At 38.9% G+C, this 24,312-nt stretch overlaps 1 protein-coding gene across 1 annotated transcript in view; it reads right to left on the bottom strand.

Moving 5' to 3' along the window:
* Positions 1–5,764: 5,764 nt before the first annotated feature.
* The window catches only part of LOC126412303 (cGMP-dependent protein kinase, isozyme 1-like), a 339,254-nt gene continuing 320,706 nt past the window's right edge, over positions 5,765–24,312 (bottom strand). Inside the window, exon 15 of the mRNA XM_050081827.1 lies at positions 5,765–6,141. The gene's annotated coding sequence lies outside the window, so the exon portion shown is untranslated. The remainder of the gene's footprint in view (positions 6,142–24,312) is intronic.

Consider the following 24,312-nt stretch of genomic DNA (forward strand, 5'->3'; position numbering starts at 1 on the left):
AAAAATGAACTAAATTATACAGTTACTGGAAAGGAACTATAGGCAATTGTGTGGAGTATTCAAAAGTTTCAATCACCAGTATGGGAATCAGAAATCCATATCTATACAGATCATCAAGCTTTATCCTTTCTGATGAATAGCCAATTACTACATAGTAGGTTGATGTGCTCGATGCTTTTCTTACAGGAATACACTATTATGATACAATACGTAAAATGTCAGCAGAATATCCAAACATCAAGGTAAAGGAAATGGCTCAAAGAATAGCCGAAAATATCCATCATGATCCTAATTTCACAGAAATATTTTCTATGTGTATCCAGAACTTGTTACTTCCTAATCAGGTAGGAAAATGGAAAATTATAGATCATAACTTGTTTTGGAGAGACAGCATAACATCACAGCGTTGGCTTTTATGTGTTCCAAAGGTAATGGAAGATGAACTTGTATGGTATGTTCATATGGGATAGGGACACTTCAGAATAAAAAAAATGTATATCCCATATGACTAAGTTTTAAATACAGAATGTATCCTATTATCCCTAAGTCATTACACGATCTTACAGCAGCAGATTTCTTTGGACCATTCCCACAAGAAAAGGGAGGCGTATCATATATGTTGGTTATGATAGAATGCTGGTCAAAATATGTTAAATTATATCCTATTAAAAGAGCAAATACGCAGATGGTTATACACTGTTTACAACAATACTTTCTAGAAGTAGGTAAACCAAAACAGTTTCTTACAGATAATGGACCACAATTTGTGAGAAACGAATTTAGAGAATTCCTAGCATGGGAAAGTATTCAACAAGTGTTAATATCCAATTATAAACTTTCATCAAATCCGTGTGAATGGGTAATGAAGGAAACTGGGAAATTACATTGTACATACTGCCATGAAAAACATACTTTGTGGGCAATGAAAAGTAAGGACTTTGAACTTATCCTAAATGAATTACCCCATGTATCAACTGGGTTGACACCTTTAGATGTTATAGGCAAACTTTTTGTAGGAGAAACTTTAATTAAGTATTTTAATTGGCCTGAACATCCTAGTGTCAATTACGAAGTAAATCAGGAAATATTTCTAAAAATTTGATTGAAAAGGCGCAACAAAGAGTAAGTAAGCATAACGAAAATGCTGTGGAAACTCAGTACCAAGTTGATGACCTGATTTTTATAAAACAACATCTTCCCAGCTCGACTCTGAAGAGAGAGACTCATAAGTTTTTCCAAAAATATGAGGGACCGTACTGAGTACAAACGGTGGTTCATCCTAAGATATTATTTTTAGTAGATCCCACAGCTGGATAATAGAAGGGGAAATACAATGTAAAGGATGTAAAACTGTATGTTTCCTATGGGCGTTAACATTCTGAGTTAACGAGTAGAGTGACGACCATCGGATCCCGACTTGTTTTCGGTGTTTCTTCCAAAATAGTTTTCTTGCACCGAATTCCTTTAAAATCTAAAATTATCCTATAATATTATTGCTTAAAAAACAGGATATGACCATAAAATAGAGAACAACTTAAGAGAACCACAGAAAAAAGGTGATGTCTGAACAAAATAAACTAAATAGAATATTATATTTGTGGAAAATATAATAAGATGTGACTAGCCAAACAATTGTTATACCATAGTGTATAAATTTTCTATTTTGTATAGAGTATTTTATACCTTTTATGAGATATGATATAGATGGGAGGGTTTGTATAAATTTTGAAAGGAGTGGGTATTGTACCTAAAAGCTTGCTTTACAAGAACAGATAAATCATGACTAACACAAAAAACACATTACACCTTTCAAACAACCCTCACAAACAAGTGTGCCTAATTCTCCTTCATTTGCCATTTCCATAGGTTTTCTAGGATTTCTTTCGGGGACCTCAAAAGGTGACTGTCGGACGAGTCCATTCAGTAGGAGACGATTTAACACCAAACCTCTGGAGTCTCACTCAAGTACCTGAGAGGTAGGGATCCTGGGGAAGGGGGTTGGGAAGGGTTTCCTGTCTTTGGGGCTATCTTCTTTCTCTTCTTTGATCCTAGCAACCACATCTATTTTTTCCTTTCTTACTTCTCATATTGAAGACCTGTCTATTTTTTCCCTCTTTCCGTATTCATAAACTTCTATCACTGAAGTCTTTCCTTATTTCCGTGGTTACTAATAACCTACATCTTATCTTTAGATAAGAAGGTCAAAGAATCAGACTACACAAACACACATCCACATATATACAAATATACACTTCTACGCAAGCATTAAACTATATAAGACAAAGCCTGTCATGATGTGAGAACTGCCAGGTGTTGTAGGGGAAAAGGTGTGTACATAGGGAATTATGCACACATGTATGGGGAGTTATGATGGTTCTACATCAAATATACATAAGGAGAGGTGTCCATACATAACGAACAAGTATAAAATAGTAATGAGTATTGGATAAATAAGAAAAAGGTATGGCCAACATCAGTTCAATAAAAACTCTGGTGAATTGAAGGATAGTGGGATGTAAGTAGTATATATAGACATAATATCTATTGAAAGTATAGAAGTTGATAACTAGAGGAGGACTCTAGGGAGTGAATGATATATTAAAGAATGAATGCGAAATTTAGGATATAAATCTATCTTTACCACAGGGTACTTAAGTATAGTATACATAGAGATGTATATTAGGGTAATGAACTGTTAGGCCTACTCAGAGAGGATAAGGGGGCGTACCTGGCAATCACTAAGTATAAAGGGCAGACTTACCTATATGGAGATAAGACAATCTGCAGCCTAAAAAATAAGGATGTTTTGTAAGGGCATATGTACCTGAATGGAAAGAGGAAGTGCTCTCATAAGGTCAACCGTCAACCAACAAGCAAGAAATAGGTGCTGATCCTAGGAGAAGGGGACAATATTGTGGCAAAAGTCACAAATTTTATAGGAATTATTCTGGAAAGTGTAAAGTCTATGAACGACTAGCATTATTATGTTTTGTGGAAGTAAATGAGTGTCCAAAGAACTCTTTCAATTTACCCAGTTTCTCCAGGCTACAACTAATGAAAACAGTACGTACTAGGAAAAAGGTAGTACAAAAAGATAAGAATGGAAAAAAGATTACTCTTGTGTCATAAACACCTTAAGTTTTCACTTGAAAAAGAAAATAAAAAAAAGAAAACAAGGCCCTACAATTCCTAAATATTAGTAAAGCTGGCTAAAACCTTGAGTGTATGCTCATGTCTTAATAACAAAGTAAAATAAGGAAAGAATGAAGAAACCATAAACAAAAAATTGTTCAAGAAAGAACAAAGAATTGTTACTGAAAGAAGAGATATGTATATAAACTTATGTAAGACATGTATGCTGTTAAGATATGTAATGCTATTAAGCGTGATATTACTTGCATAATGATTATGTATAAAATATCAGAGTTCAATCTGAGAGGGGGGGGGGGGGGGGGGAGATATGTAGTGATTCGAGAATTTCTGTGTAAATTCTAAAACCACTCAGCCTTCTACCATCTCAATCACATGATATTCTAGATACGAGTGTGGGATGGTAAAATCCCACCTACTGTGCATCACATGTCTGGTGCGATGGTAAAATCCTACCTACTGCGCGTCACATGTCTGTGTGTGCAGGTTTAAAATCAGTTGTGGGAAACAGGCAGACACAGCAGCCCAACAGCACCAAGAAGTACCTGTTGGGAAATCCATAGATGTGTTAATGCATGTGTAAGGAAGAACCACAAAGTTTTTATGCCGCTCTATGCTTATTGTGTCACTGACTATTGTTATGTTAAACAAGAACAGTTGAAAAAGTACTCTTATAGACTCTTGACTCAGGCTTAGTAGAGGCAAGACATATTTTCAGTCATGGTAGTCAAGCCAACTTTCTTTTAACTGTAACTCATTTTGTTTCTAATGTTCGACGGTGCAAGGTATTTACAGAAAGTTACATGTGTACGTTGAAAGTGTGAATTATAGTGTGCATGAAAGTCAGATACATCGTTAACTGACAAAAAGGAAAGTTTGTAAGTCTACTCATTTTATAAGTAGAAAGAGGCTTAAAAGTTCCTGTAGCTAGCAATATTTGACGGTGAAGAAGTCAAGAGACTTTCCAGCAGCCGACTATCCCATAAAGAAGAGGGGCTGCAAAATTCCAAGTAAGCCACCTCATAAAGAAGTGGAATGTGGTTTGGGGAAATAAATCAGTATAACCCAGACCCACACTCACACTTTAAGTCATCAGAGTCCCCCCCCCCCCCCCCTCCCCCCAAAATCCCCACCCCAAAACACACACATATGCACTAGTTCATAATTACATAATGTTCATATAATGTCCATCTCACAGAAGTTAACTACGTGTTGGTGCAAATGATTCACTTAGAGCAGTACAATTTGATTATCATATGCTGACTGAATAATACTGACATGAAGATGTAAACATTATGGATGACTCCTACTGTCTGACTTATACCAACTAGTGGCATAGAGATGTTGACAATTAAGCTCTTAGGCACTGACTGCATGAAGCATTGCCCTACACAACTACTTATTGACAAACATAAGAATAATAATTAAAATTTGTAACAATATTATGAAAAGGAAGTTGCAACTCACTGTACAGTGGAGATAGTGAGTCACAGATAGATACAACAAGAAGACTGTCACAAATAAAGCTTTCAGCCTGTAAGGCCTTCATCAAAAATAGACAACGGACACACACACACACACACACACACACACACACACACACACACACACACACACACACACACACACACATTCAAAATCATGCAAATGCAACTCACACATGACTAGTCTCGGGCAATTGTAGCCACACTGTGAGCAGCAGCTCCAGTCCTTTTCATAATAATGTTATATTCTATCCTGTGTTTTCCATAATTAAAATTTGTTATTATACATCAAGACAGATAGCGAAATCACAAGTTATAAATTCATAATAAGGAAAACAAGAAATTTATTTAAGTATGAGCTGGGTAACGAGAAAATTAACAAAATTATAGAAACTATTTTGTGGTAATAATTTCTGCTTCTCGGGGTTCACAAACCTTGCCAGAATGGCTAAATGTGAAATTTATAGATCAAATAATTTGCAAACTGGCATGTTCCCCAAGTGAAAGTGAACATTTTAAATTCAGAAATATCAAGGCTACAAAACTGTGGTACTGAATTTTGAAAATAACCATTACTTAAGATTAAAATCAAACAATGGAAAATACAGGATGGAATGCAACAATATTATGAAAAGGAAAGTTGCTACTCACCATATAGCAGAGATACTGAGTCACAAATAGGCACAACAAAAAAACTCTCGCAATTAAAGCTTTCAGCCATTAAGGCCTTACTCAACAATAGACGACACACAGACAACACACAGACACACTCACTCACTCGTAATATCATATATTTCATGATAAGTTTCCCTCCTAAACTGAGTAAGTAAAGGGTAATTCGAAAGAAAATTCAAACCAGTTTCATTTCATTTGAAATAAGATTAGCTAATATTACCATTAAAATGTGGTTACGGACTTTATTAAATTTTGACAAAGTTGGTTACAAATGACAGTGTTTGGGCAGTGTAAATAAAAAACGGTTTGACCTTTTGTTATCCAGAATATATAAAATTTATATTTTATTAAATATTTCAATACATACACTGAGTAAAATGAAAGATTTTAACAACAATTGGATACAAATAACTGATGATACATAAGAATACAAATTGCTCAGAGAGTATGAAAAGTTCATCTGAATTAATTAATTTCATACTTTGTTCTCTTAGTTGGTACACAAATGGAGAGAGGGTGGAGGGGAGGGGGGAGGGGGGAGAGAGAGAGAGAGAGAGAGAGAGAGAGAGAGAGAGAGAGAGAGAGAGAGAGAGAGAGAGAGACAGAGAGAGAGAGAGAGTTATACAAATAGTGAAACAATATGAAACATAGCTTAACCTTTATCATTTAACAGGATTTCTCTTTAGTGATGTATTATTAATTATTGCCATATCATTGTCGAGTTAAAGTATTATACATTGCCTGCTGTGTGACTAAAAAAAGTAGGAACTTTGTAGAACATCAGTGATGTCAGCTGATGAATGATACTGGATAAATTCAAGAAGACTTCAACCTGAAACATTTGAATATTTGCACCACATTAGAAAATTTCGAAAGATACAGTACACAATCGCATACACATTGATACAGGACTGATGAAGAAATTACAAATATAACATATAATTGCAGAAGCAACTCTATGTTTTTATTGTCATTATGCAATACAATCCTCTCATGTGATCTAATACATTATATTTGGCAAATGTTATCAAAGTCATTTAGAGCATGAGGAATGACACCACCCCATTTTTTTCTTTGTGTCTATAAGTAATATATTGACATATATTACATACATGAAGGTGTGTGCACAAAGCTCAGAGTGTAATAGACTTCTGTGACTGTGCTTTGTATTCTCTGTGGCATTACCCTAACAATGCACTAGAATGCATTGTTGTATGTAGTTATGGATGTTAAAACACAGTTTGCCTTATTCCTGCATTTTTCATATTCAAAATTAAATGTTTTGATGCACTAGCTCCAACACAACAAAACATGACCATTATAACAACAAAAATAATCTAATTTTGACAATATAATGTAGTAGGATAGATCAGAAATCTACTCACCAAGCAGTGGCAGGAGAAAAAACATATAAAAAAAAAGGTTTTACATATGCAAGATTTTCCTTTTTCTGGCAGAGGGGATGAAGGGGAAGGAAGAGAGGTTGTAGTGTTTCCTTTCCTCGGGGTTCTTCTGTGAAAATACAAATTAGAAAATCTGATTGGGTTTTGAATTTTGACGGAATAAGTTACGGATAAGGCGGACTTCGTATTACTGATTGAGATAGTGCTGCAATTTGACCGTGAACGGCAGACCGGGTCGGCAACACTACAAAAAGCGACTGCAAGGAAATAGCATCAGAAATAAGTTGAAATTTACCTTATAATTCTGTTAGAAACGTAGTATTTATTATAATATAGTCTTCGTGGCTGCGTCCGGAATACTTCTTAATTTTCTTGTAGACTGACCTGTTTTCATTGTTCGCTGGTCCTCTTGTTCTCCGTCTGATGAAAATTTCTTGAAGTTGTCACTGTCAGGATTAATTTATAAATTTGGCGATAACCATTGCGAATCACTACTGAAATAACTTCGTTTCGTAATATAGTTTTAATTTCCATTTAAAATCATTGTTTAACACAGCGCCGAAAAATACACGTCTTGAACGTATGAAGACAAGAGAGTAATGAATAAGTTGTTAAAACAAACACCTACACAAAAGTTAAAAAAAAGATCAAAGTTATTTATAAAAATCTGTCGCTGGCGCAGCGTTCTTCTGCATGCGCGATCGTAAATCATATCTTTGTACTGGCAGAGGTGTGGTAGTCAAAGTACCGTTACAAGGTGAAGGAAAAAATGGAGTGGTTTAGGAAAAGGGATAGAGTTCGGACAAATCACCCAGAACCCCATCTCAGGGAAGACTTACTGGATAGGATGAGAAGGAAAGACTGAATATATGTGTGTTCTCTTGGCACCACTTGGTGAGAAGATTCTTTATCTATCCAATTACATTAAACATGTTTATTAGTTTTCCAGCCTGCTGAAAGAGGAGAAATTAGGAGAAAATTGCTCAAAGGTGGTCACTTCATGACCAATGTTCAATTAATTACAGGAAAGTAAGTAGTGATGGGGAGGACGTTTATATGTTTATTTTGTTTATTTATCAATAGAAAATAAACATTGTATTGATTTTGTGCACATGTACAAGTAAATTTATGGGAAACCATTTCAAGGAAATGGAGTGTACAAGTATGAAGACAAAAAAAGTACATCAAGATAAAACAAGGTCATAGAATACCTAGTAATATAGGGATACATAAAGAGGCAGAATACAGTGCTGTCGTTGGCAATGCCTATATGTGACAACGACTGTCAGGCACAGTTGTTAGATCTCTTATTGCTGCTACAGTGGCACATTATCAAGATTTAATGGAGTTTGAAGATGGTGTTATAGCTGGCACATGAGCAACGGGACACAGCATCTCTGAGGTAGCAATGAAGTGGGGATTTTCCCATACAACCATCTCACGAGTGTACCGTGAATATCAGGAATCCAGTGAAATATGAAATCTCTGACACTGCTGCAGCCGGGAAAAGATCCTGCAAGAATGGGACCAATGACTGAAGACAATCATTAAACGTGACAGAAGTGTAACCCTTTCACAAATTGGTGTGGATTTCAATCCTGGGCCATCAACAGGTGTCAGCGTGAAAACCATTCAATGAAAAATCATTGATATGGGCTTTTGGACCTGAAGGCCCACTCATGTACCCTTGATGACAAACATGTTGCCTAGTCGGATGAGACTAGTTTCAAATTGTATTGATCGGACGGGTGTGTATGGGTATGGAGACAATCTCATTAATCCATGGAACCTGCATGTCAGCAGGGGACTGTTCAAGGCTCTGTAATGGTGTGGGGCATGTGCAGTTCGAGTGATATGGGACCTCTGATACATCTAGAAACAACTATGACAGGTAACACATATGTAAGCACCCTGTCTGATCACCTGCATCCATCCATGTCCATTGTGCATCCATCCATGTCCATTGTGGATTCTGACAGACTTGGGCAATTCCAGCCAGATAATGCTACAACTCACATGTCCAGAATTGCTAAAATGTGGCTCCAGGAACACTCTTCTGAGTTTAAACATGTCTGATGGCCGCCAAACGCCCCAGACATGAACATTATTGAGGATATCTGGGATGCCTTCCGACATGCTGTTCAGAAGAGATCTCCAACCTCTCTTACTCTTACGGATTTTTGGACAGCTCTGCAGTATTCATGGTGTCAATTCTCTACAGCATGACTTCAGACATTAGTCAAGTCAATGACAGGTCATGTTGTGGCACTTCTGCGTGCTCACAGGGGCCCTACAAGATATTAGGTAGGTGTACCAGTTTCTTCAGTGTATAAATTCATAGAGTTTTAATAAACACAACAGATATCCTAACAGTGACTTAAGTTATCAATAATATATCCTCCTTCAGTATTTCCTACAGCCTATCAACAGTGGCAACTTTTCAATTCCGCAACTGTAGAAATCATGTGGTTTTGAGGTGAAAAACTCATCGAGCCATGTTTTGAGCACATCTTCATGCAGAAAGGATGTTTTTGCAAGGTTGCTTGATGGAGAGCAGGAAAGGTGAAAATCTGAGGGTGTCAGATCAGGTGAATAAGGTGGGTGTGGTATGGCTTTCCAACCCAACTCCTGTATAGTGTTTTTTTATCACTCTAGCAGAACATGGGTGGGTATTACTGTGGAGTAGATTCACTTCACACAGTCTTCTTGGCTATTGTTCTTGGATCGCATCTATAAGACATCTCAGCTGTTGATAATAAATGTCAGCAGTGATGGTTACACCTACCTTGGGAAAGCACTTTGTAGTACACTATACTTTCGCTGTTCCACATGTCATCTTTTGTGAAGCACACACATCTTTGTACAGGGAGTTGCTGCTTTGTTTGGGCTCTACCATTCTTTTCTCTTCCATATGTTAGCATAAAGACACCATTTCTCATCACAAGTAATGATACAGGATAGGAATTGTTGGTGCTGTTCATGAGCCAATTGATGGTGAGGAAGCAGATATGTACATATGGCCACCCGCTGATTTTTGCAATTTCTGCTTAAAACAAGAAAATGGTTTTCTTCCTGTGCTCTGTCCTATAGCTATTATCCCCTACATGGTGCAAATGTTCCTGGCTGTCTCTGCTGCCGTCACCCTTCTATTGAACTCAGGCAGAAGAATATGTTGGAAATGTTCCAATTTCTCTACTTGGCAGGCCACTTTGTAGTGTCAGCAGCTCCACTCATGATCTCCAACCAACAGAATGACAATATGTAGACCCATAAAGCAACAATGAACTACAAACAAAAAATGACAATCAATAAATAAATCCATAGCAAACAGAATACTAACATGCAAAATAAAAACAATAAAAACTTATTCACCAACCTAATACATGTACAGTTATTGTATTATGAATGCTCTGTTTTCTATATGGCTATATTTTTGTCACCCTGAAGCAGCAAGCAAGTTAATGTTTTCCGTGTGTGCACCACTCACCTAGTGGTAATGTGGATATTTCTTTCAACAAATTAACTGATGTCCAGGAGACATGCATATTAACAGTCTTCCATCCGGCGACACCACAGTGGTGTCATGTGCGAAACAACAGTCAACAGCCTGTGACACCACAGTGGTGTCATGCACGATATAGCAGTCAACGGCCTGTGACACCACAGTGATGTCATGTGCATGGTTTCGCGCAGTGGCTGGCGACACCACAATGGTGTTGTCAGCATAGTACCGCACAGTGGCCTGCGGCAGCACTTAAGTATCTTTTGCATTCTGTTTGTTTAGGTAACAATAAGTTATACACGTCAACAAGTTTTTTGTTTTTATAAGTACTTGTGCCCTTTCATCATAGTGAACGAAAGAGATGATATGATTATTTATGATGAATGCGCGGACATCTTGTCTGACGTTCCGGATGACTCGGCCGACTGGGTGGAAGACATTGGATACTGAAAAATAAAAGTGAAGCAGATCCATCAGAAGATAATGAAATACGTCCAAGAATAATTCGGCGAACACTATGGTTGCCAACTGATTCGGATGAATCAGACGAAGAAGACAGTGCACAGTGGTCAGACTTTGGTTTACCAATAATAAATCTGAATGATCTCCAGGTCCAAACATGGTTCCCCAAAGATACACAGAGTGTCGAGGATATCGTTGAATTATATATTGGGTATGGTCTATTTGAATATATTAGGAATGAAACCAACAAGTACTACAGTCAAAATTGCAATAGAAGAAAACTGGATTTTTAAAAAAATGCCAAATATGTCGACGTTACGGAACCCAAACTTAGAAAATGGTTTGGGCTTGCTATCCTTATGGGAGTTGTAAAAAAAGCAAGGATCAATGATGCACGTCAACAAGTTTTTTGTTTTTATAAGTACTTGTGCCCTTTCATCATGGTGGATGAAAGAGATGATATGATTATTTATGATGAATGCGCGGACATCTTGTCTGACGTTCCGAATGACTCGGCCGACTGGTAGGAAGACATTGGATACTGAAAAATGAAAGTGAAGCAGAATCATCAGAAGATAATGAAATACGTCCAAGAAGAATTCGGCGAACACTATGGTTGCCAACTGATTTGGATGAATCAGACGAAGAAGACAGCGCACAGTGGTCAGACTTTGGTTTACCAATAATAAATCTGAGGGATCTCCAGGTCCAAACATGGTTCCCAAAGATACACAGAGTGTCGAGGATATCGTTGAATTATATATTGGGTATGGTCTATTTGAATATATTAGCAATGAAACCAACAAGTACTACAGTCAAAATTGCAATAGAAGAAAACTGGATTTAAAAAAAAATGCCAAATATGTCGACGTTACGGAACCCGAACTTAGAAAATGGTTTGGGCTTGCTATCCTTATGGGAGTTGTAAAAAAAGCAAGGATCAATGATTATTGGTCAACGAATCTATTGATAGACAAACCAATATTTCGCAAAATTATGTCCCGCAACAGATTCAGCCAAATATTATCATTTTTACATTTTTCTGACCAAAAAATAAATCAGATAATGCCAAATGGCATTTAAAAGTGCAAATTGTAATTGATTATTTTTCCAAAAAGTTTAAATAAACAAATATTTGAAACAAACTTATTTTTCCAGAAGTTTAAATAAGCAAATATTTGAAACAAACAAATTTTGTATTTATTTATGTATGCATATCTCCAAAATTTTGTGAAAGTATGGGAACAGGGGTGAGAACTCATGAGAATTAACAATGAGATTAGTAAAACTTGACAACTATAATCTCCCAATAATGTCAAGAACAGCCAGCAACAAGAGAAGTAATCCAAATTAGCACTGTCGGCGCCAAGCAAATCAATTTGAACAAGATGTGTGGATGGCAAAGTGTTAAAACAAGTTTTGAGGGTAATATTAGTAATTAGCTTCCTAAATGTTTTGAACACTTTTAGTATGGCACAAATGGTAAATGTGACTACTAGGATACCAAAAAGTTCAGCATCAGTCAATTCTTGGACTGTATATTTCCAGATATCAACAGGGAAAATAGTACTCATAAAAGAACTTGGCCTTTCTGGGAACTACTATTAGATAATAAAGCTACAGATAGGTTTGGCAAAACCCATGAAACTACAAGTCTACAAAAGGATATTCTCTGAATGTAAAAGACAGTATACTCCCAATTATTTTGGGTTATTTGTGGGAGAAGATAAATGAATAAGCAAAAAACACAAGTAAGTGAGATATTTTCAAACATGTATCCTTTTTTGAAAGTTTATCCATGTTGTGTGTATACATACTGTATATCTGTTTATTTCTTAAAATAATCTGTGGTGTTCTCCTTCTGTGAGGAGGTCATATTTATCACACAGCATTTTTGCCAGCAAATTGCAGTAATGATTGTGATAATGGTTGACAAGATCACTGTCTTCATCCTCACTTTCACATTCACTGTCCTCTTCCTTGTCTTGTTGTGGAGCAGCAGTCACAATCTTGGTATCTCTCGCGTACTGGAAGCTAGGTTAACATGTTCAATCTTTAGTCAATCATTCAACTTTCTTCATCGACATCTTCAAAATCACTTAAACCCATTGCCAGATTCATTATTTGTGCAGTTGTTATTTCTTCATCACAGAAACCTTGAAAATCACTTTCTTCTATATCTAGAAGAATTTTCCCCGATGTTCGAACTAGTGTATGTGGCTTGACTTCCTGTCGTGCATTAGAAATCCTATGTATGGCTTTTAGAATTGTCACCTTCTTCCATATCACAACCAAATTATTCTCACTGATAAGCATCCTCAGTAGACCAGCCCAGTAGCACAGTTTTACTGATGAAATTATGCCTTGCTCCACTGGCTGTATAATGGCAGTCACATCAGAAGGGAAAAACTTAGTTTCGATGAAACCATTATCAGATACAGGAATCTTCTCATCGGGCAGTAAACAGCCTTCTGTGGCAACCCCTTCTCTTCTAGAAATCGCCAAACTTGCAATAAAAAATATCTGCGAAGCTAGTTCTTGAAAATTTCACGATCCTCCGATGTTCCTTTTAGCTAGTAATAATGCACAGGGAATGGCTGAAAGCAAGGGGAAACTACGGCCCTAATTTTTCGCAAGGGCATGCAGCTTTACTGTATGGATAAATGATGATGGTGTCCTCTTGGGTAAAATATTCCGGAGGTAAAATAGTCCCCTATTTGGATCTCTGGGCGGGGACTACTCAAGAGGACGTCGTTATCAGGAAAAAGAAAACTGGCGTTCTACGGATCGGAGCGTGGAACGTCAGATCCCTTAACCGGGCAGGTAGATTAGAAAATTTAAAAAGGGAAATGGATAGGTTAAAGTTAGATATAGTGGGAATTAGCGAAGTTCGATGGCAGGAGGAACGAGACATTTGGTCAGGTGAATACAGGGTTATAAACACAAAATCAAATAGGGGTAATGCAGGAGAAGGATTAATAATGAATAAAAAAATTGGTTTGTGGGTAAGCTACTACAAACAGCATAGTGAACGCATTATTGTGGCCAAGATAGACACGAAGTCCATGCCTACTACAGTATTAGAAGTTTATAAGCCAACTTGCTCTGCAGATGATGAAGAAATTGAAGAAATGGATGATGAGATAAAAGAAATTATTCAGGTAGTGAAGGGAGACGAAAATTTAATAGTCATGGGTGACTGGAATTCGAGAGTAGGAAAAGGGAGAGAAGGAAACTTAGTAGGTGAATATGAATTGGGGCTAAGAAATGAAAGAGGAAGTCACCTGGTAGAGTTTTGCACAGAGCATAACTTAATCATAGCTAACACTTGGTTCAAGAATCATGAAAGAAGGTTATATACATGGAAGAATCCTGGAGATACTAGAAGGTATCAGATAGATTATATAATGGTAAGACAGAGATTTAGGGACCAGGTTTTAAATTGTAAGACATTTCCAGGGGCAGATGTGGACTCTGACCACAATCTATTGGTTATGAACTGTAGATTAAAACGGAAGAAACTGCAAAAAGGTGGGAATTTAAGGAGATGGGACCTGAATAAACTGAAAGAACCAGAGGTTGTACAGAGTTTCAGGGAGAGCATAAGGGAACAATTGACAGGAATGGGGGAAAGAAGTACAGTAGAAGAAGAATGGGTAGCTCTGAGGGATGAAGTAGTGAAGGCAGCAGAGAGCCAAATAGGTAAAAAGACGAGGGCTAGTAGAACTCCTTGGGTAACAGAAGAAATATTGAATTTAATTGATGAAAGGAGAACATATAAAAATGCAGTAAATGAAGCAGGCAAAAAGGAATACAGACATCTCAAAAATGAGATAGACAGGAAGTGCAAAATGGCTAAGCAGGGATGGCTAGAGGACAAATGTAAGGATGTAGAGGCTTATCTCACTAGGGGTAAGATAGATACTGCCTACAGGAAAATTAAAGAGACGTTTGGAGAAAAGACAACCACTTGTATGAATATCAAGAGCTCAGATGGAAACCCAGTTCTAAGCAAAGAAGGGAAAGCAGAAAGGTGGAAGGAGTATATAGAGGGTCTATACAAGGGCGATGTACTTGAGGACAATATTATAGAAATGAAAGAGGATGTAGATGAAGATGAAATGGGAGATACGATACTACGAGAAGAGTTTGACAGAGCACTGAAAGACCTGAGTCGAAACAAGGTCCCAGGAGTAGACAACATTCCATTAGAACTACTGACGGCCTTGGGAGAGCCAGTTCTGACAAAACTCTACCATCTGGTGAGCAAGATGTATGAGACAGGCGAAATACCCTCAGACTTCAAGAAGAATATAATAATTCCAACCCCAAAGAAAGCAGGTGTTGACAGATGTGAAAATTACCGAACTATCAGTTTAATAAGTCACAGCCGCAAAATACTAACGCGAATTCTTTACAGACAAATGGAAAAACTGGTGGAAGCCGACCTTGGGGAAGATCGGTTTCGATTCCATAGAAATGTTGGAACACGTGAGGCAATACTGACCATACGACTTATTTTAGAAGAAAGATTAAGGAAAGGCAAACCTACGTTGGGGAACGAAAGGCTATTTACAATTTGTACAGAAACCAGACGGCAGTTATAAGAGTCGAGGGGCATGAAAGGGAGGCAGTGGTTGGGAAGGGAGTGAGACAGGGTTGTAGCCTCTCCCCGATGTTATTCAATCTGTATATTGAGCAAGCAGTAAAGGAAACAAAAGAAAAATTTGGAGTAGGTATTAAAGTCCATGGAAAAGAAATAAAAACTTTGAGGTTCACCGATGACATTGTAATTCTGTCAGAGACAGCAAAGGACATGGAACAGCAGTTGAACGGAATGGACAGTGTCTTGAAAGGAGGGTATAAGATCAACATCAACAAAAGCAAAACAAGGATAATGGAATGTGGTTGAACTAAGTCGGGTGATGCTGAGGGAATTAGATTAGGAAATGGGACACTTAAAGTAGTAAAGGAGTTTTGCTATTTGGGGAGCAAAATAACTGATGATGGTCGAAGTAGAGAAGATATAAAATGTAGACTGGCAATAAAAGGAAAGCATTTCTGAAGAAGAGAAATTTGTTAACATCGAGTATAGATTTAAGTGTCAGGAAGTCGTTTCTGAAAGTATTTGTATGGAGTGTAGCCATGTATGGAAGTGAAATATGGACGGTAAATAGTTTGGACAAGAAGAGAATAGAAGCTTTCGAAATGTGGTGCTACAGAAGAATGCTGAAGATTAGATGGGTAGATCACATAACTAATGATGAAGTATTGAATAGAATTGGGGAGAAGAGGAGTTTGTGACACAACTTGACAAAAAGAAGGGACCGGTTAGTAGGACATGTCCTGAGGCATCAAGGGATCACAAATTTAGCATTGGAGGGCAGTGTGGAGGGTAAAAATCGTAGAGGGAGACCAAGAGATGAATACACTAATCAGATTCAGAAGGATGTGGGTTGCAGTAAGTACTGGGAGATGAAGAAGCTTGCACAGCAGAGGGTAGCATGGAGAGCTGCATCAAACCAGTCTCAGGACTGAAGACCACAACAACAACAACAACAACAACAACAATGCACAGGGAGATCCTTAGCTGCAATATCCTTGAATACTCAGGGATTTTCGAGTTTCCAATTGACAGTTAAGTTTTTCCTAGTTGCTGGTTCAATGCTCACTGCACTGCAATGCCAACTCCCTTCTTCCAAACAAAAGAATGCAGAAAACCTGCTGCTGTGTCATAGGCAGCTTACTCTCAACTGCCTTTTGCCATCAGTACCCTAGTGGCTGTTTATGCAACTATCACCACTCTAGTGGCTTTTTATGTGACTAGTTGTCAAAAAAAAAAAAAAAAAAAAAAAAAAAAAAAAAAAAAAAAAAAAAAAAAAAAAAATACTTAGGACCTTCCTCTTCCTTAAGTATGTAGACTGTTCATGGCCCATGTACATGTTGTGAAGTGCAAATTAATTAAATTAGCTTCATATTTTAAATTAGGTTCACCTTTCATGTGTTGATATAACTAATGAGGAGGTATTGAATAGAATTGGAGAAAAGAGAAATTTGTGGCACAACTTGAGTAGAAGAAGGGAAGGGTTGGTAGGGCATATTCTGAGGCATCAAGGGATCACCAATTTAGTATTGGAGGGCAGCGTGGAGGGTAGAAATTGTAGAAGTAGACCAAGAGATGAATACACTAAACAGATTCAGAAGGATGTAGGTTGCAGTAAGAACTGGGAGATGAAGCAGCTTGCACAGGCTAGAGTATCATGGAGAGCTGCAGCAAACCAGTCTCTGGACTGAAGACCACAACAACAACAACATCTTTTTGAATAACCCTGTATAGTATTTGTGTTTGTACACTCCTGGAAATGGAAAAAAGAACACATTGACACCGGTGTGTCAGACCCACCATACTTGCTCCAGACACTGCGAGAGGGCTGTACAAGCAATGATCACACGCACGGCACAGCGGACACACCAGGAACCGCGATGTTGGCCGTCGAATGGCGCTAGCTGCGCAGCATTTGTGCACCGCCACCGTCAGTGTCAGCCAGTTTGCCGTGGCATACGGAGCTCCATCGCAGTCTTTAACACTGGTAGCATGCCGCGACAGCGTGGACATGAACCGTATGTGCAGTTGACGGACTTTGAGCGAGGGCGTATAGTGGGCATGCTGGAGGCCGGGTGGACGTACCGCCGAATTGCTCAACACGTGGGGCGTGAGGTCTCCACAGTACATCGATGTTGTCGCCAGTGGTCGGCGGAAGGTGCACGTGCCCGTCGACCTGGGACCGGACCGCAGCGACGCACGGATGAGCGCCAAGACCGTAGGATCCTACGCAGTGCCGTAGGGGACCGCACCGCCACTTCCCAGCAAATTAGGGACACTGTTGCTCCTGGGGTATCGGCGAGGACTATTCGCAACCGTCTCCATGAAGCTGGGCTACGGTCCCGCACACCGTTAGGCCGTCTTCCGCTCACGCCCCAACATCGTGCAGCCCGCCTCCAGTGGTGTCGCGACAGGCGTGAATGGAGGGACGAATGGAGACGTGTCGTCTTCAGCAATGAGAGTCACTTCTGCCTTGGTGCCAATGATGGTCGTATGCATGTTTGGCGCCGTGCAGGTGAGCGCCACAATCAGGACTGCATACGACCGAGGCACACAGGGCCAACACCCGGCATCATGGTGTGGGGAGCGATCTCCTACACTGGCCGTACACCACTCGTGATCGTCGAGGGGACACTGAATAGTGCACGGTACATCCAAACCGTCATCGAACCCATCGTTCTACCATTCTTAGACCGGCAAGGGAACTTGCTGTTCCAACAGGACAATGCACGTCCGCATGTATCCCGTGCCACCCAACGTGCTCTAGAAGGTGTAAGTCAACTACCCTGGCCAGCAAGATCTCCGGATCTGTCCCCCATTGAGCATGTTTGGGACTGGATGAAGCATCGTCTCACGCAGTCTGCACGTCCAGCACGAACGCTGGTCCAACTGAGGCGCCAGGTGGAAATGGCATGGCAAGCCGTTCCACAGGACTACATCCAGCATCTCTACGATCGTCTCCATGGGAGAATAGCAGCCTGCATTGCTGCAAAAGGTGGATATACACTGTACTAGTGCCGACATTGTGCATGCTCTGTTGCCTGTGTCTATGTGCCTGTGGTTCTGTCAGTGTGATCATGTGATGTATCTGACACCAGGAATGTGTCAATAAAGTTTCCCCTTCCTGGGACAATGAATTCACGGTGTTCTTATTTCAATTTCCAGGAGTGTATATTTTGTGTAATTTCTTTTCATTGTATTACTATGAAAAACCCTATACCGTTATGAGATAAATTCAAGGATTAATGAATGAATGAGTAATCAAACGAATATATAGATTTGTCAAATAACTCAATGTTAAAAACTGCTTAACATGCACCACACACTGTAAATTCTGGTTGAAAAATCCAATGAATGCACTATTTGAAGATTCAGGTGGAAAAAAAAACTATGACAAAGCATTAATAAAAGATCATAATGAATTTTTTTTTTTTGCAGTTTCATGTTTGCTTGCACATACAACCAAATTTGAGGTATGTTTCAACATCTGTCTCAAATCATTTTAAAAACCAATTTCCTGAGTACCTCCAGTTAAAATATTCAATGGTTTAGTTATTTTTCTGGTTACATGCTTCAGCTGACATCTATTGAATGTAACTTAATTACAGTTCATTTATTAGCTTACATTATTAGCTACTTCTAGTACCAAAGATGTTAAACTACAGCTCATTAAAATGTTATATGTTGTACACTGCCCGACAAAAAAAGTGAAGCACCTAGAAGGGGAGGTGGAAAGAAAATAAAATTTCTGTAAGAAGGTATGTGATGTTATTGCAGTAATTACAAAATTGAGTAAAATTTACAAAGAACTTCACTGTATGGACCCACCTGTCAGTATAATATTGCTCTCATCTGATCTGGATACATGCACAGATTCAGTTTGGAAGGGTGTCATAAAGCCATTGTATCCTCTTCTAAAGCAGGCTGGTCCACAACTGGTCCTGGGTCCAAGTTTCCTTCCAAACTGGTCCCACACATGTTCTATTGGGGACAGATCTGGGGATTTGGTCATGGGAGTACCTCAGCATCATGCATAAAATTCACAGAGACATGTGCCATATTTGGACAGGCATTGTCTAGTTGTAAACAGGCACCACGGTGTGGCGTAAGAGGTAGCACATGAGAGTGCATGACATCCATGGTGTACAGCATCATAGTTCCCTTAATCACCAGCAGCTATGACCTGAAGTCATACCCAATGGCTCCCCATGCCATTATACCAGGAGTAACATTGCCATACCTCTCCAAAATATTGGGAGAATGAAACCTATCCCCAGGTCACCACCATAATCACAGATGATGGTCATCAGGGGTGGTATAGAACCATAATTCATGGCTGAACACAATGTGATACCATTCATCAGCAGTCCCGGTCACAGCAGCACTCCCAATGCAGCAATTTGTGTTGTTGTGTTAACAGCAGCCTACATTCGACATATGGTATCTCCCTAGTCAGACTCCTGACAGTCTCTGAGCAATGATACATAATGTTGCAGGAGTCCATTACTTGTTCTTTGATGGCAGGCATAGATATGAAGAGATCACCAAGTGCTTTGTGCACAATATGCTCTTGTGGTGGTCAGATGCAATCAGCCAGAACATTAACAATGAGTGTGCTTGCTCTCAAGTTCCCCTGCAATCCAATATGGGGCCACTGTCACATCTGAATGCTCCACAAATCTGTATATTGCATGATTGAAACAGCTGGCCAAATGGAGACTGACAAATATGGCACACATGAGTAGGTGGCATCTTCATCTTCTTCACTGTGCTCACTCAACATCTGATACTGTTCATGTTACTTGTATAGCCTACCAGGCCTGATAACAACACTAAACGTGAACATCACTAATGCACTCGGGTGGCCATTCTATCATTCACAGAGAGTGCTGTTCTAATCATTTACTTCTTATCAATAGGGTTGTGCATGTATGAAGTTACTTTGACATCTGAACATGTCATTTGGGTGTTCACTTTTTTTGTCAGGCAGTGTAGTTAGTGCACTCAGACCAGCTATCAGTGATTAAATTAATTTTATAGCATTTTACCTAAACACTGATTGTGCTGCAACATAATTTCCAATGCATATATTAAAACTCTTTTTAACTTAAAACAACCATCTCTCACTGCAGGTAATCTCTTATTGGAACATGAAATGTCAGTTAGCTATATTTTGCTATAAAGCTATTATGCTTTCTGTTGCTGTTTCTTTATACGCAGAAAGCTTACCTTACTGGAAATCTATGAGTAACTGTTATATACAAGTTTTTCCCCTTCATATAATTCATGTCCTTTCACATAGTTCTTTAATTACTCAAAAGCTTTTATTCAAACAATTGTTGTTGTTGTGGTGTTCAGTCTGAAGACTCATTTGGTGCAATTCTCTATCCTGTGCAGACCTCTTTGTCTCTGAACAACTACTGCAACCCACATACATTTGAAGCTGCTTACTGTACGTGTCTCTTGGTCTCCCTCAGCAATTTTAACCCCCCTCCACTCCTCTCCCTCTTCCCTTCAATACTAAATTGAAGCCAGCCGCTGTGGCCACGCGGTCCTAGGCGCTTCAGTCCGGAACTGCACTGCTACTACGGTCGCAGGTTCGAATCCTGCCTCGGGCATGGATGTGTGTCATGTCCTTAGGTTAGTTAGGTTTAAGTAGTTCTAAGTTCTAGGGGACTGATGACCTCAGATGATAAGTCCCATAGTGCTTAGAGCCATTTGAACCATTTTTTGATACTAAATTGATGATTCCTTGATTTCTGAGAATGTGCTCTACCAACTGACCCCTTCTATTAGTCACGTTATACCACAAATTTCTTTTCTCCCCAATTCTGTTCAGTGCCTTTTCATTAGTTACACAATCTACCCATCTAATCTTCACCACACTTCCACAGCACCACATTTCAAAGGCTATACTCTTCTCATCTGAACTGCTTATTACCCACATTTCACTTTGATACAGAAGAAATCCTTCAGTTGATGCACGAAAGAAGGAAGTACAAAAATGTTCAGGGAAATTCTGGTATACAGAAATACAAGTCACTTAGGAATGAAATAAATGGAAAGTGCTGGAAAGCTAAAGTGAAATGGCTGCATGAAAAATATGAAGAAATTGAAAAATAAATGATTGTTGGGAGGGTTGACTCAACATACAGATAAATCAAACCAACCTTTGATGAATTTAATGGCAAGGGTGGTAACAGAAAGAGTGCAACTGGAATTTCACTGTTAAATGCAGAGGAAAGAAGTGATAGGTGGAAAGAGTACACTGAAGTCCTCTGTAAGGGGGAGGACTTGCCTGATGACATGATGAAAGAAGAAGAAGAAGAAGAAGAAGAAGGAGGAGGAGGAGGAGGAGTAAGAGTTCACAGGGATAAGATAGGGGATCCAGTACTAGAAGCAGAATGTAAAAGAGTTTTGGATGAATTATGATAAAATAAGGCCGAAGGGAGAGGTAACTTTCCCTCAGAATTTCTGAAATTATTGGTGGAAGTTGCAACAAAACGACTATTCATGTTGATGTGTAGAACCTATGACACTGGTGATATATCATCAAACTTTCAAAAAAAACATCATCCACATAATTCCAAAGATAGCAAGAGCCAACAAGAGTGAGAATAATTGCACAATTAGCATAACATACAACAAAGCTACTGACAAGAATAATACAGAGAAGAATGGAAAAGAAAATTGAGGATCTGTTAGATGATGATCAGTTTGGATTTTTTTGTTGTTGTTGTGGTCTTCAGGCCAGAGACTGGTTTGTTGCAGCTCTCCATGCCACTCTATCCTGTGCAAGCTTCTTCATCTCCCAGTACCTACTGCAACCTACGTCCTTCTGAATCTGTTTAGTGTATTCATCTCTTGGTTTCCCTCTACGATTTTTAACCCTCCATACCACCCTCCAATACTAAACTGGTGATACCTTGATGCCTCAGAATATGCCCCTACCAACTGATCTTTTCTTCTAGTCAAGTCGTGGCACAAATTTTTCTTCTCTCCAATTCTATTCAATACCTCCTCATTAGTTATGTGATCTACCAATCTAATCTTCAGCATTCTTTTGTAACACCATATTTCAAAAGCTTCTATTCTCTTCTTGTCTAAACTATTTATCATCCACATTTAACTTCCATACATGGCTACACTCCATACAAATACTTTCAGAAACATCTTCCTGACACTTAAATCTACACTCGATGTTAACAAATTTCTCTTCTTCATAAACGCTTTCCTTGCCATTGCCAGTCTACGTTTTATATCCTCTCTGCTTCAACCATCAGCAGTTATTTTGCTCCCTAATTAGCAAAATTCATTTACTACTTTAAGTGTCTCATTTCCTAATCTTATTCCCTCAAAATCATCTGATTTAATTTGACTACATTCTATTATCCTTGTTCTGCTGTTGTTGGTGTTCATCTTATATTCTCCTTCCAGGACACTGTCCATTCTGTTCAGATGCTCTTCCAGGTCCTTTGCTGTCTCTGACAGAATTACAATGTCATCGGTGAACCTCAAAGTTTTTATTTCTTCTCCATGGGTTTTAATTCCTACTCCGAATTTTTCTTTTGTTTCCTTTACTGCTTGCTCAGATTGAATAACATCAGGGATAGGCTACAACCCTGTCTCACTCCCTTCCCAACCACTGCTTTCCTTTCAAGCCCCTTGATTCTTATAACTGCCATCTGGTTTCTGTACAAATTGTAAATAGCCTTTTGCTCTCTGTATTTTGCCCCTGCTACCTTCAGAATTTGAAAGAGAGCATTCCAGTCAACACTGTCAAAAGCTTTTTCTAAGTCTACAAATGCTAGAAACGTAGGTTTGCCTTTCCTTAATCTATCTTCTAAGATAAGTCGTAGGGTCAGTATTGTATCACGTGTTCCAACATTTCTGTGAAATCCAAACTGATCTTCCTCGAGGTCAGTTTCTACCAGTTTTTCCATTCGTGTGTAAAGAATTCATGTTAGTATTTTGCAGCCGTGGTTTACTAAACTGATAGTTTGGTAATTTTCACATCTGTCAGCACCTGCTTTCTTTGGGATTGGAATTATTATATTCTTCTTGAAGTCTGAGGGTATTTCACCTGTTTCATACGTCTTGCTCACCAGATGGTCGAGTTTTGGCAGGGCTGGTTCTCCCAAGGCTATCAGTAGCTCTAATGGAATGTTGTCTACTCCCGGGGCCTTGTTTCAACTTAGGTCTTTGAGTGCTCTGTCCAAATCTTCACGCAGTATCATATCTCCTATTCCATCTTCACCTACATCCTCTTCCATTTCCATAATATTGTCCTCAAGAGCATCGCCCTTGTATAGACCCTCTATATACTCCTTCCACCTTTCTGCTTTCCCACCTTTGCTTAAAACTGAGTTTCCATCTGAGCGCTTGACATTAATGCAAGTGGTTCTCTTTTCTCCAAAGGTCTCTTTAATTTTCCTGTAGACAGTATCTATGTTATCCCTAGTGATATATGCCTCTACATCCTTACATTTGTCCTCTATCCATCCCTGCTTAACTATTTTGCACTTCCTGTCAATCTCATTTTTGAGATGTTTGTATTCCTTTTTGTCTGCTTCATTTACTGCATTTCTGTATTTCCTCCTTTCATCAATTAAATTCAATATCTCTTCTGTTACCCAAGGATTTCTATTAGCCCTCGTCTTTTTACCTACTTGATCCTCTGCTGCCTTCACTATTTCATCTCTCAAAGTTTGGCTTTGAGAAAGGTAAAGGCACCAGAGAGGCAGTTCTGACATTGCGTGGAAACATGACGGAAGAAAAGTCAAGACATTCCCCATGAATATGTCAACCTGGAAAAAGAATTTGAAAGTGTCAAAGGGTGCAAGATGTTCAGAATTCTGAGAAAAATAGGGATAAGCATAGGGAAAGAGGGGCAGTATACAATAGGCACGGGAACAAAGAGGGAACAATAAAACTGGAAGACCAAGAACGAAGTGCTCAAATTAAAAACGAGGATGTAATCTTTCATCCCTACCATTCAATCTGTACATTGAAGAAACAAAGATGGAAATAAAA

This window comes from Schistocerca serialis, chromosome 1 (assembly GCF_023864345.2).
Source record: "Schistocerca serialis cubense isolate TAMUIC-IGC-003099 chromosome 1, iqSchSeri2.2, whole genome shotgun sequence".
NCBI classification, from domain to species: Eukaryota; Metazoa; Arthropoda; class Insecta; order Orthoptera; family Acrididae; genus Schistocerca; species Schistocerca serialis.